The 12,898-nt window shown below is 37.9% G+C and overlaps 1 protein-coding gene and 1 long non-coding RNA gene across 4 annotated transcripts in view; one reads left to right on the forward strand and one right to left on the reverse strand.

Moving 5' to 3' along the window:
* The window catches only part of NELL1 (neural EGFL like 1), a 905,733-nt gene that overhangs the window by 88,492 nt on the left and 804,343 nt on the right, over positions 1 to 12,898 (reverse strand). The window lies entirely within an intron of this gene.
* LOC140510620 (uncharacterized) overlaps positions 1 to 12,898 on the forward strand; it is a 106,776-nt gene that overhangs the window by 67,908 nt on the left and 25,970 nt on the right. For both annotated transcript variants that reach the window (XR_011969312.1, XR_011969311.1), the window contains exon 4: positions 8,815 to 8,853. This is a non-coding gene — a long non-coding RNA (uncharacterized lncRNA). The remainder of the gene's footprint in view (positions 1 to 8,814; positions 8,854 to 12,898) is intronic.

Consider the following 12,898-nt stretch of genomic DNA (forward strand, 5'->3'; position numbering starts at 1 on the left):
AACCCTGGGAGGTAGGTGCTGTTATCATCCTTATTTAAAAGAGAGCCAGGTGGAGGTTCCGTTACCTGTCCAGGGTCACACAACTCTCAATTGTCTGAGGTCAGAGTTGACCCCAGGCCCAGCATTCTTTACACTCTCCCATCAAGATGTTCCCTGATCTGTTTTGTTTTCATTTCCTTGCTACCACAAAAAAGAGCTGTCATATTTTCATATCTGTAGGGATAGTCCTCTTGTCCATGACTGTTTCCAAGTATAAGGCTAGATATGGAATTTCAGAGTCAAAAGACACAAACATTTTCATCATGTTATTTGCATAGCTGCAAATTGATTTCTTGAATGTTTTTATTTCTTCGCAGCTCTTCCAACAATGCCACTTGTATTCCTACGCAATATTAACTATTACCATTATTTGGCATGCTTAATTATGAGGAAAAACCTTAGAATTGTTTTTATTTGCATTTCTCTTATTTGTGATTTGGAACATTCTTTCATGTTTATTAATAGCTTGCAACTCTTCTTTAGAAAAGCCCTTATTCATAGGCTTTGACCACTTGTTTGTTGGAGAATGTTTTTTGGTATATTTCTGTATCATTTGTACGTATTTGATTGTCATCTTTGTAGGATAATAAGCCCTTATTTGAGAACTGATACATTGTTTTCCCATTTAACTACTTTTCTTCATGTCCTAGATGCATTAATTTTGTTAATGCAGAAACTTTTCCATTTCATGTAATCAAAGTTATCTATTGATCCACCTCCTGCAGAAACCTGTGGACAGCGTATCACTTGCTTTTTTCCCTTATTTTTTAATGATATGATCTTTAATATTAAGGTCACATCCATTTTGACTTTATTGTGAAATATGGGATAAGTTGTCGATTTAAGTCCATTTTCTGTCAGACTGCTTTTCAGTTTCCCCACTAATTTTATTAATGTTCTTTCCTTCATAATTTGTGCTTTCAGGTTTATCAGGCTTTGTGCTATTCTGTTCTGTTAACCTACTTCCTTGTAAAAAATGCCAAATGCTTTTGATGGCTGTGGCTTTATAATATAAAGTCTGGTCCTTATTCATCTCCTCTAATAGAAAAAAAAATTCTAAGTGAATTTTTTAATAATTTTATTGAGTTCTATAAAGAATCCTTTTGAAAGCTTGATTAGTACAGCTTTAAAACTATAAACTGACTTTTGTACTATTGTCATTTTGATTATACGTACCAGACAGGAGCAATGAATATTATTGAAGTTAAGAACATTGTTCTTTATTTCTTTAAGCATTTGAACATATTTGAATCAGTGCAAGTATTTGTGAGAGATTGATCCCCAAGGATTTTATGCATTTTATGGTTATTTGGAATGGGATGTCCATTTCTATTATTGCCTTTTGGGTTTTTAATTACATAAGAATGCTGTTGGTTCAGGGAGGTTTTATTTCGTTGCCTTAGAATGCTGAAGTTATTGCTGTTAATTAGCAAATGAGGATAGTTTTATTTTCCCTTGGCCTGTTTTATGTCTTTGACTTCTTTTCTTGTCTAATTGCTATTGATAGAATTTGAAGAATTATGTAAAATAGTAGTTACTAAGCTGGGCATCTTGGCTTTACTCCTGTATTTACTGGGGAAGTTTCTAGTTTGTCTTCACAGTATACGATGCTTGCTTTTGATTTTACATAAACACCTATGAAATTAAAACTGCCCCATGTGCTTATACTTTGGAGAGTTTTGTTTTTGTTTTTTTAATTTTAGATGAGTGTTGTACTTTGTCATACTTTTTTTGCTTCTACAGAGCATAAATGTGGTTTTAGGGGTATTTTAAAATTTTTAATATGATTGATTATATTGATCATTTTCTTAATATGAAACCATCCTACAGCATACCTGGTATAAGTGCTTCTTGGTTATAAACACCCCCTGCTTTCTGATTCTGTTGTCACTACCCCATCAAATGGCTTTCACATACCTAAACTACTGCCAGACTTCATGCAGGCTACTTTCTCTTCCCTTTTTTCTCTACCCAATCCTTACTTATTTTCATTATCAATTTCTTCTTTCTCATGCATAGATCTTGTCAGCTCATTTGTTGTCCTCCAAATATTTAGTAGTTCAGTGGCTAACCAAATGAAATATACATTCCTCAGGGCCTCCATAATATAGAACCAATTTTCCTCTGTGACCCTATCTCACAATACCTTCCTTCATCTGCACCACTGTTTTACCAAATTGGTATATTCACAACTTGAACACACGAAGAGAGTTCTCACATCTCCCGTCTTTAGGTCATGGTATTCTTCATGTCTAAACCACCTTTCTTTTCTGCTGAATTTCTACCCATTCTTCAAAGTTCAGTTCAGATGCCTCCTCCTCTTGGAAGCCTTTAATGATCACTTTGACCTCTTCTCTCTTAGACTTCATACAGAACTAAGTTTCATAATTTTATTATCTTGTAATATAGCCATTTTTCTTGGTAATCTTTTTTTCTTTACTGGACCGGAAACTCTTAGAGCAGAAAGAGTGTCTTAGTGAAACTTTGTATATCCCATGTACCAACACATCACTTTGTACACGATAGGCCCTTAATACATGTTTATCATTTCCTCCCTTCAAAACCATTCTAGTTGGACAGATGCTGAGCAAAATAAAATTATCTCAAAGCGCTATTTCAGTCACTGGTATTCCTTATTGAATCATGACTTATAGATGTGACTTCATCATTTTTCCACATAATTATAAATTACAGATATATACTGGATTTCAAAGGAAGCTGGAAAATCAATTAAATGAAAATTCAATTCAGTAAATATCTATTAAATCAACTATATGCAAGTATCATTTAGCTGCAAAGAATACAAAAATAGAAATGAAACTGTCCCTGCCTTCAAGAAAGACAAAATCTGCTGGGGAAGCTGAAGTATGTACACAGATATATAATGTATTACAATCTAATTTTGAGATGGAGAGAAGATCCTTGGAGTAATGAGAAAAGGCCTCATGAAAGAGGTGTCCCCTGAGCTGTGCTTTGATGGGAGACAGAATTTCTGAGAAGGTGATGTGAGAAGTGGGTAGGTTCCAGTACAGATATATGATGATAGACGGCCTAACAGGAACGAAGAGTGATATGACGAATCATGGTGTTAGACATTGAAAATGGAATCTCAAAACTAAACATGCCACAATATTTGAATAATTGTTTTCCTTTCTCATGCTAAATGTTAGGCTGCTTCCTGTGTTGGTATAGGAATGGTCTTAGAGTTGGAATATCTGGGTTCACTAACTACCGTTTGAAGAAGCACAGGCCATTTAGCTATTATACTAGGCCTATTTTTTGTTTATTTGGGAAACAGCAATTCTAATTTGCACCCTGTCTATCACACAAGTATACCACATGAATCAAATGAAATGGCAAGTGTGGGTTCCCTCATGGCAGAGGTTCTTAACCTCAGGCTCATGGATAGATTTCAGTGGGTCTGTTAACTTGGATCAGGAAAATTTATCTTTATTTTCAGACTATTAACATGAATTAAGCTTTTCCTTCAAGTACACACACACACACACACACACACACGCATTTAAATCTCTATCTAATGGGGAACATGTGCCTAATACTTTTGTACATACACTTGCATATGTATTTGTTTGTATATACACTTGTATGTATATACGTTATAGTCTGAGAAAGGCTCCATGGTTTCACTGAAGTGTCTGTGACGCAAAATAGGTTAAGAAACTCTGTCTTATGGAGTCATGCCAGTCTGGTGGTATATGTTAAGGTCTTAAAGGACTCCAGTCAAATAGTTACCCCCTTGGGATAGAACCTATTGGCCTTTTTGACTTTGTAAGCCTACCTAGGGCAGAGCCTGGACAGAGTAAATGCTTAATAAGTGTTTTTTACACTGATTTTTTAAAAATGAGATTTGGGCAATGACAAAACCTGGTAAGGCCTCGCAGGTTCACTAGATTTTGAATAGTCTATGACCAGTGACTCTCAGGCTAGTCTATTTTTAGTCCCTCATCTATTCGGAGACAGAAAAAAAGATGGAGGGGAAAGATCAACTGTCAAACCTGTAGGCAAACCACAATCTTTTCCAAACCATGGGTTAATCCTTCTTCTGCCCTAATTATAATGAAAAATGCATCATGTGGGCAAAGGCTTCATTTTCCATCAGGCATCTCGAAACATGATATCAACAGTTACATTCAAGCCCAGCAGTGGGTAAAGGGCAGAGAGTGATTTACGATACAATAACAATGAATGAATAATGTGCTTAGTGGCGCAAGTTAAAATAATATTGTAGGACTGCAGATCTTTAAAGTTCAGCAATCAAGGTTGGGGAAAGGCGTCCTGGACCTAAGGTACCTTTTAGTATAATCTAACCAATGATTAACTGAGATGGGAGCAGATGCTCACCAATGACAACAGGCAGTCTACTGATCAGTGAAGATAGGAAGCTGAGTTTTCACAGAGATCACATTCCTTATCTGAACCAGGAAGCGTTGCTGTGAAGGAGATTTTAAAAAATGCACTAGACCTTCCTTATGACTTTGCTTTTGGTAAGTCTGTATAGCACAAAAACTACCAGGGGGAAAAAATGCCAGCTCTGTACTTTATTGATGCCAACCCAAGTTAGCCATGGAGTTGAACTCAGTTGAACTTGACAGTCTCTGGAAATCAACTGAAAATAACTTTTAAACCTTGCTTCTTGTGATAATTGGTGACTTTAGAGACAGTTAAAGATGGCTTTCAATCAGAGGCAAGAAATTTTGATTTTTTTCCTCATGTTTCTATTACACTTGTGCTTACTGTATTAAATGGTTAATCGTATGGACTTTTATACACTATTTTATCTCTTTATGTCCAAATCTATACATATATTTACATATGATGCCTGTATTAAGTTTGTGTCTATATCTGCATGTAATATACATATATGTATGTGACATACATGTATGTATATATAGTATACAATATACACACATATGCACATAAGTATGTATATGTATAAGGCATTTTGTTGACTTAGTGGATAGAGTGCCTGTAGTCAGGAAGATCTGAGTTCAAATCTGATCTCAGATACTTATTAGTTGTGTGATTCTAGCCAAGTCATTTAACCTCTCTTGATCCACTAGAGAAGGAACTGGCAAACCAAACCCCATGGGGTCATGAAAATTTGAACATGACTGAACAACAAATACTTGTATGTATGCTTGTGTATATATATATGTGTATACATATATATAGACATATAGGTGAGAAAGTGAACAGAAATATCACAAAATGAAATTCTATATAAGTAGTGAGGGTGGAGGGATGGGAGAAGGGGAGAATATTGCTTTCATGAAATGCATTTCCCCACATTTCCAGCTCACTAACAAAGATGGAATTGCAGATGCTGATCAAAGCTTGAATACAATATAAGAAAATGGGCTTAAGCGTTTTCATTCGAGTTAAACAATAATCAGGTTTAACACTAGGGAAAGGTCACAGAACTGAACATTTTGTCTTCAGTTCAATTTAAATTCATATTCTTGTCTCCTTTCCCTTAACCTAGCCCAGCCATTTTTTTTTATCCTGTAATCTTTCTCTCCCACTGACAAATAGGCACTTGAAGGAGTCAGAAAACAAAGAGAATATAGTTCAGTAGAAACAAAGAGTGGGTTAAGGAAGAAAAATAAAGTATGCAGCTGCCTTCCAAAATAAAGGCCTGGCAAAGGTAGACATGACAGAGGGGGCTGAGTAATGTGGAAGAACATCTAAGAAGGCTAGGAGAATCTTAGCTGAGTGGGGGATGGTAATGATGTATTTCAGATTTCTTTGAATAGGATATTTCCATAAACTTAAGGGGATAAATGATTTGACCCTGACTGCCCTACATCTTGATTGCAGTGTTGGGAACTACATTTAGGAAGGGTATGGGTAAGCTGGAGAGCACTCAAGGGAGAGTGACCAGAATGGTGAAGAACCTTGAAATTATGCCATACAAAAACTGATTAAAGAACTAGGTACATTTAATCTAGAAACAAGAAGACTTCTCAGGATATAACAGCTGTCATTAAGCATTTGAAGGGTTGGTATATGGAAGAAAGGTTGGACCTCATCAGTTTGGAAGTAGCATAAAGTCACATGTCAGCTTGATGACATAAAAACCTATAATTGGAATGAATCCAAAGTGAATTATTGGGGTTAAGTCAAGCCAACATTATTTATTAAGTACCAAATATATGCCAGGTACTGTGCTAAGCACTGGAGATAGATCTATGTAAAGGAAAGATAGAACTTGCCCTCCAGGGAGCTGAAAAAGGGCAAGAGGAGCATAGGGACGGTATCCTATGCAGGACCATGAGAAGGAAGTTCAAAAGAATACAGGCTGGTGGGAACCAAAGATATGGGTTCCCTCCTTAAATGGATGTTTTGGGAGGATCTCTCCACTTGAGTCTTCATTCAGAGGGATCACAGGGACAGACAGTACAGATGAGGTGCACCAAGTCTAAAGTAATCTTGTATGTGGATGAAGTTCCTGGGGACATGTGACAAATTTGAATGGTAATTTCAGTGTCATATACTATTCAAAACACAGGGAATTTGTGCCTCCATTTAATTCATTTCATAAGATCATAGATGGAGAGACAGAAAGAAGTTCAACAGCCACCTAGTTGAAACCCCTTATCTTAGAGATGAGGAAAGTCTGGAGAGAAGGGGGTGTGGTTGATCAAGATCAGTACAGCTGTACTTCTGTAGTTCAGTTATTGTTATTCTAAGATCAGGGCACAATTCAGGAATCATTGTTCAGCATCTGCTGTATGTGGGAATAGTTCCTGACCTCATGAATTTTACAGTCTAGTAATAAGCCTAAAATTGGCATTGCAGAAATGTTGCCTGTACAGGCTCCCAGAATAACAGGATTTAGTTGAAGATGATTCCCACTGATGAAATACTCTGCCTCTGAAGACGGACCATCACCACTTCACCTGCCTCGGGCTTCATTCACTCTCCTGGCCAGAACTTTTTTTTAATTATACTATTTTAATTATAGGTCCCTCTGCTGTTTTCTCTGCCAGTTACTGTGAGGCATGAGTACCCAGTATGCCTGATATGCTGCTTGAACCTTGGCATTCTCCATTTACTTGTGTGTGTGTGTGTGTGTGTGTGTGTGTGTGTTAACTCTCTTTCCTATTTTACAATATTTCTCCCTTTAACAAGATAGGTTGTAGATTCTTTTTTTCTCCCTAGTTTTATCTATTTGAATTCTAGGAAAATAATTTCTCAGGTTTTTTGTTGGTTTTTTCTTTGCTTTTCAGTATAATTGAAGCCTGTGTCTGGTGCTGTTTTATCTGTGTCTCTGGATGAGCCTATTACTAATGCTTCAATGCTCAGACTTGGACTCAGTGGCCCCTGAGAAAGCAGCTGAGAGAGCTTTCTTCTGTTTCCTCTGTGAACTGTGCTATGCTCTTTGGGGCTATTTTGTAACTACAGTAAGGCCTAATGCCATATTGGCTCTCACCAGAGAAGGGCAGTCACCTTTTTGTAGTTGATTTATCCTTATGTATGTACCATTCATTTCAATGAAGAGCAAAAACACTAATTAACTACCTCCCATGTGTAAGCCAGTTTTGTAGGTCCCAGGAATATAAAGACAGAACACCAATGAAACTGGGCTCTCCTGGACAATAATGGAGTCTTCTGGAGCCCACTGCGTTGAGGTTTATCAGCTGATAGACATGCATTAGTCTAGAAGTGCTAATATGCATTATGTAATAGAGTAATCAAGAAGGGATTAGGGCGACTTGGCTTCTGTGTTAAATTGTCAATCCCCCTAGGACACTGTACTTTAAGAAACTGAGGAGGGGCAGCTAGGTGGTGCAGTGGAGTGAGCACTGGCCATGGAGTCAGGAGCCACTTGAGTTCAAATTCCATGACATACATATGCTAGCTGTGTGACCCTGAGCAAGTCTCTTAACGTCAACTGCTTTGGCACTCCCCTTCTCCCCCCCAAAAAAAGAACTAATGATATCAGAGCTGTCATTCCATCTTCCACAGTAAAAAGGGCTCTGAATACCAAGAAAACACACTTGTGATGCAAACCCTTAGTTGGGGCTGTGGGTTTTTTGATTCTCACAGCAAAGCTCCAGGTGACATTTGGTTCACTCGGTGTTACTTGTTTCAGCTCTCCCTCGTCCCTGCCATGTCTTGTGTCATGGACTGGCATGTCAGTCATGGTCTCATTTTGCTAGTTTGATTATTGACTTCTTCGTTCTACTTCTTCCTCTTTATCTAGATTTGTCATAAAGACGTGTTTATGGGTTTGTTTGCTTCTTACCTGGAAGCGAATCTGCCCATCCTTGGCTACCCAGACCTGGAGAGAACCAGGGTCTCTTCAGCTAATCCTTTATCTCCCTCTAGGACTCTAGCTCTGGGGCATGGGAAACTGCCTGGTAAACTTTGGGGGAGTACTAGCTCATTTTCTTCTGCATGGTCCCTTTCAGCTCTAAGGGTGTGGCCTAGGATTCTTTGAGCCCAGTGGTCTCCCATACTTAATCAGATTAAAGCTTGTAGCCACACCACAAGCAAGACCAGCTTCTCTGTCAACTGAAGAGGAACCAGAAAGGTGATTTCCTTAGGCAACGAGAGCCAGTATTTCTTATACACAAGGAAGCTGCCAGGAAAGTATCAGCAGGAGATAGAGTTCAAGGGAATGGAGGACAAGATCTGAGCAATAGCTGTGAGAACCACGCTGGAAAGAGGATGCATTTTACAATGAGCTTTTGGCCTAGATTTTATTGCTGACATGCATTGTCTCCCTTTCTTATTTCCTTTATACTACAGAAAACCTAAGTTTGTCAGAATGCCTAAGACCAACTAAGGGTGAGTATCTCATTTCTAAGGAGAAGAGAGAAGTGTAACAGAAAATTTGTATAGCAATGAGTAATGTGTGAAGTGTTGCTTCATAGAAAGTGAAAGTCAGTCATGTCCTATGTTACAAAAAAGCTTTCTACTACATTTAATATTCCATATATGAATGCATTGGATGGGCCAACAAGATACAATTAAAGGTAGCATGAATTATTCAGATTTATAGAAAATATTCACCTTCACATTGTCATGAGACCTAGGGCAGAACTGATCGGACTGAGGATTGGACCCTCAGAGCCAGTCCTCCACCTTGATGATGAGCCTGCACTAGGGGATCCCTAACTCTTACCCTTACAACCTCAACTCTTGCTTAGGTATTGAGAATCAAATCAATTCACTCTATTGTCCTATGACCTTATTCAGAATCAATGTGATTCTGAGTCAATCTCCCTAATCAGAAGTTCCTTTCGTTGGCCTCCAGCACTCTTATTGCAGAATTGTGGTACAGTGGGAATCTCCTTATATCCATCTGTATTAGTCCCATAACCCCTAATCCACTCTAACCTGATCTCCTATGATGCTTTTTGGAACAACAGTTCTGTTATTAGTTAACTCTGTTTCTAGAATTTGCCCCAGAAATTATTTTGCATATTTTTTGTATTTAATGTTCTGTGTGCATACTCTTTCCTTCCAAAAGAATGGAAGCTTCTTTCAGGCAGGATTTGTTCTTTTCTTGTTACTGTTCTGTCTCCAATGCCTGTATTTTTAATAAATGCGGTGTTACTTGAATTGGAATGAATTGAGTTTCTCTCTCTTCCTCCCACAACCCACCTGTACCTGCTAAATCTCAGCAAACTATTTGTGAAAATGATGAAGCTGTAAAACAGAGCAATTTAAATTTAGCTCCACTTATTTTCACATCCTCTTGGAATAACTGTCTCGGAGCACAAAATGGATGACAAGTAGTGGTAGGGAAGTAGAGAAGCATAGAATTTGAATATTCTACAAACTGGGTTATGCATTCTTGGAATAATCAAGAATCTGCCTGTTTATGCTGGATCATAGAATCATAGGATTACAAGATACCTTGGAGAATATTTAGTCTATACTTTTCACTTTGTATGTTGAGAAACGAACTTCTAGAGGTAAATTGAGTTGCCTGAACACATATCATTATTAAGGGGGCAGATCTGGGATGCGAATCCAAATCTGAATCGAAATCCAGTGTTCTTCCTACTGTACCACAATTCCACAATAAGAAAAAAAAGAACCAAAATATGACATTTTAGCAGATGAGAATGGGTTACATTCCTAAGTACTCCAAGCTGGTACTCTATTTTTTTAATATAGTATTTAGTGTTTACAAAACGGTAAACTAGAAAATAATAAATCCAAGTTGTGAACTTTGAAAAGAACTCAAAACCCATTGGCTTTGAATTCCACCTCCAAGACTGCTGCAACATTTTCAGAAATGGACAGTACTCATTTACTCACTGTCAGCTCGTGGAACAAAATAAAGCATAATGCAGCTGGTTTGCCTTTTGTCAGTATTAAAAAGGGGTATGCAGATGTTATGGTAATAAGCTCCAGTGTTTCTGACTCTGTGGATTGGAGACTGGGAAAGAGGATGGGAACTCTGTATGCCAACAAGGTTACCCTCCTTGCACAGTGCTTTGATAGAACAAGCTCAATGTCATTTCACACATGCAGGCTTACCACCTGGAAAGGCAATGGGTCACAAATAGTGGAACAGGCTAGGGTTTACTCATTTACAGCGGATTTGGTTGTCCTTCAAAACCTATAACGGACAAGTCAGTTACAGTCAACATGTTGAGACTTTGGGAGTCTACTGTAATAAATGTGTTTTACCATATATAGCAGAATTTGTCCACCCAAGTGAATATTGTTTCCTTCCTCATATAAAAGATTCTTTCTGTCATTGATCAAAAGATTTCTAGAGCCTCTTTTTAGGAATGACCTTCAGAGACTTTTTTATATTTTCTCAAATATTTTCAACAGTTTGAAAACTAAACTATAGCTTTCAGAGAATGGACTTGTTTGGGGAGGGGGGGAGAGTTACAATTCATATATAATTGTAGTTGAATAAAATGTGTGATAAAATTATGTAATACATTTTTGGGTCAAATTGGCATACGCTGATAAAATAATGAGTCTGATTGTCATGTGTCATTCATAACATGGACCTGAAGATCATCCTGAAACAGAAGTCCAAAAATGTTTTAAGGGATCACTGAACTATTTTAATAAATATATAATCTTCTCAGGGTGATGACTTTGAAAGACAGTGTTCATTTTGTAATGGGTTGTTTATGCCAGTTTTTGGTATATTTCTTTTTAAAATGAGTTTCAGTGATAGATATTCAACAGAGGAGACATGACCATAGTGAACACGGTTGTCATTCAGGCAGTCAGTTCCATGCTCTGGGATGAATATGAGGAGCAACATCAGGGTATTTTGGGTGCAGTATTGTAGAGAAGTATCCTTTTGTAAAGATGAGCTTGGGTTGGGGACTCAGGAAGAGTATTCATGCTCCCAAGTGTATTTATTTAACTCACCCGAAAATATTTTGATCAGTGGGAAAATAAGTATAATCTGAGGTCCCTCAATTATGTTCCTAAATTGTAGTAGGCATGATACTTTAGATGTATGTTTAAGAGACTGGCAGTTATACCAAAAGAACACATCAGTTAATCTGACAAATGCCCTGGCTCATCTAATTGAGCCCATAGCTTTGCATTAGCCATGTGGTCGCTGATCCTGGTTAGTTGAGTGAAGACTCGTAAGAGAATTCAGATACTTGAAGCAGGATGCTGGTCATGGAACTGAACTGACTAAAGGCAATTGTTTGGATGACTGCATTCTTCCGTTCACAGAGGAACAAAGCAGTGAAGTTCACATGAAATAGTATTTGCAAATAGCTTAGCATAGTGCCTGGCACATGAAAAGAATTTAATAAAAGTTTGTTTCCTTCCCCTTCTTCCTCACATGGGGCTTTACCTTGACCTCTCCAGGCAGTAGCTCTGAGTGTCATTATGTAGGAGAATTAGGTATAACACCGTATCCCTTGTTTTTTTTTCCTTCTTTCTCCTCTTACCTTCCCTCCCTTCCTCAACCTTCTTCCCTCCTTCCTTTCCTCTCCCTCTCTCTTCCTCCCCCTCCTCTCTCTCTCCCCTCCTCTTTCTCCCTTGTTCCTTTTCTTTCTTTCTCCTTCCATTTTTTTTTTCTATTTTTCTTCCCTTTCTTTCTGTTTCCCTCCTTGCTGAGGTTTTGTTTTAGAAGATGACCTCTGAGACTGTGAAGACAGCCTTGGAGGATCTGATGGTTCCTAATTCCCTATTGCATAGGATTCCCTATGTATCCCTATTGGATACATAAAGGCTTCAGCCTCTAGTTGTAGAGTACATGTACTGTCTTCTAGTGCATTAAGGATCCCCTTTTAGAACTGAGGGTTTTTGTGAGTAGGCGGGAGGGGGAAGCTGACAGGAAGTAAGCCTTTGTCTGAGACTAATAGACTCATTGGTGAGTCATTAACCTGTGATAAGCAGTAACCCTAAGGTCAGTTATTCCTTGATGACTGTCTGAATTAGATCATTCTAAGACTACACTATTATCCACAAGTGGAAAGAATAAAATGGAGAAGAGACATCTGTCATCTCCATTGGATTCCATCTGACTGGCAATGCCAATAAAAAATCAGAACTTTGGGGAGCAAATCATTCCACAGCCTCATGCAAATGCATATAAAAGGACTTTTTGAAACCATATTTCTGCCTAAATTCAGTGAATCATTGTCAAACTTCAATCATTTTTGCCAGCTTATATGTTTTTCAGATTCCAAATAGGCTCAGGCAACCTTCCAAAATGTTAGAGATAATTCCCGGTCTTAAAATAAAATCCAGCCATGTTAATCATATTCTTTCATGTTAAATAAAAAAATATGGTATACATGCTGCTGAAATGTAGTTTGACACATAATTGACTCATATGCTGAGCCAAAGGGCAAGCTCTGAACATCTGGAACCATCGGTATTCAGT

This window comes from Notamacropus eugenii, chromosome 6, assembly GCF_028372415.1.
Source record: "Notamacropus eugenii isolate mMacEug1 chromosome 6, mMacEug1.pri_v2, whole genome shotgun sequence".
NCBI classification, from domain to species: domain Eukaryota; kingdom Metazoa; phylum Chordata; class Mammalia; order Diprotodontia; family Macropodidae; genus Notamacropus; species Notamacropus eugenii.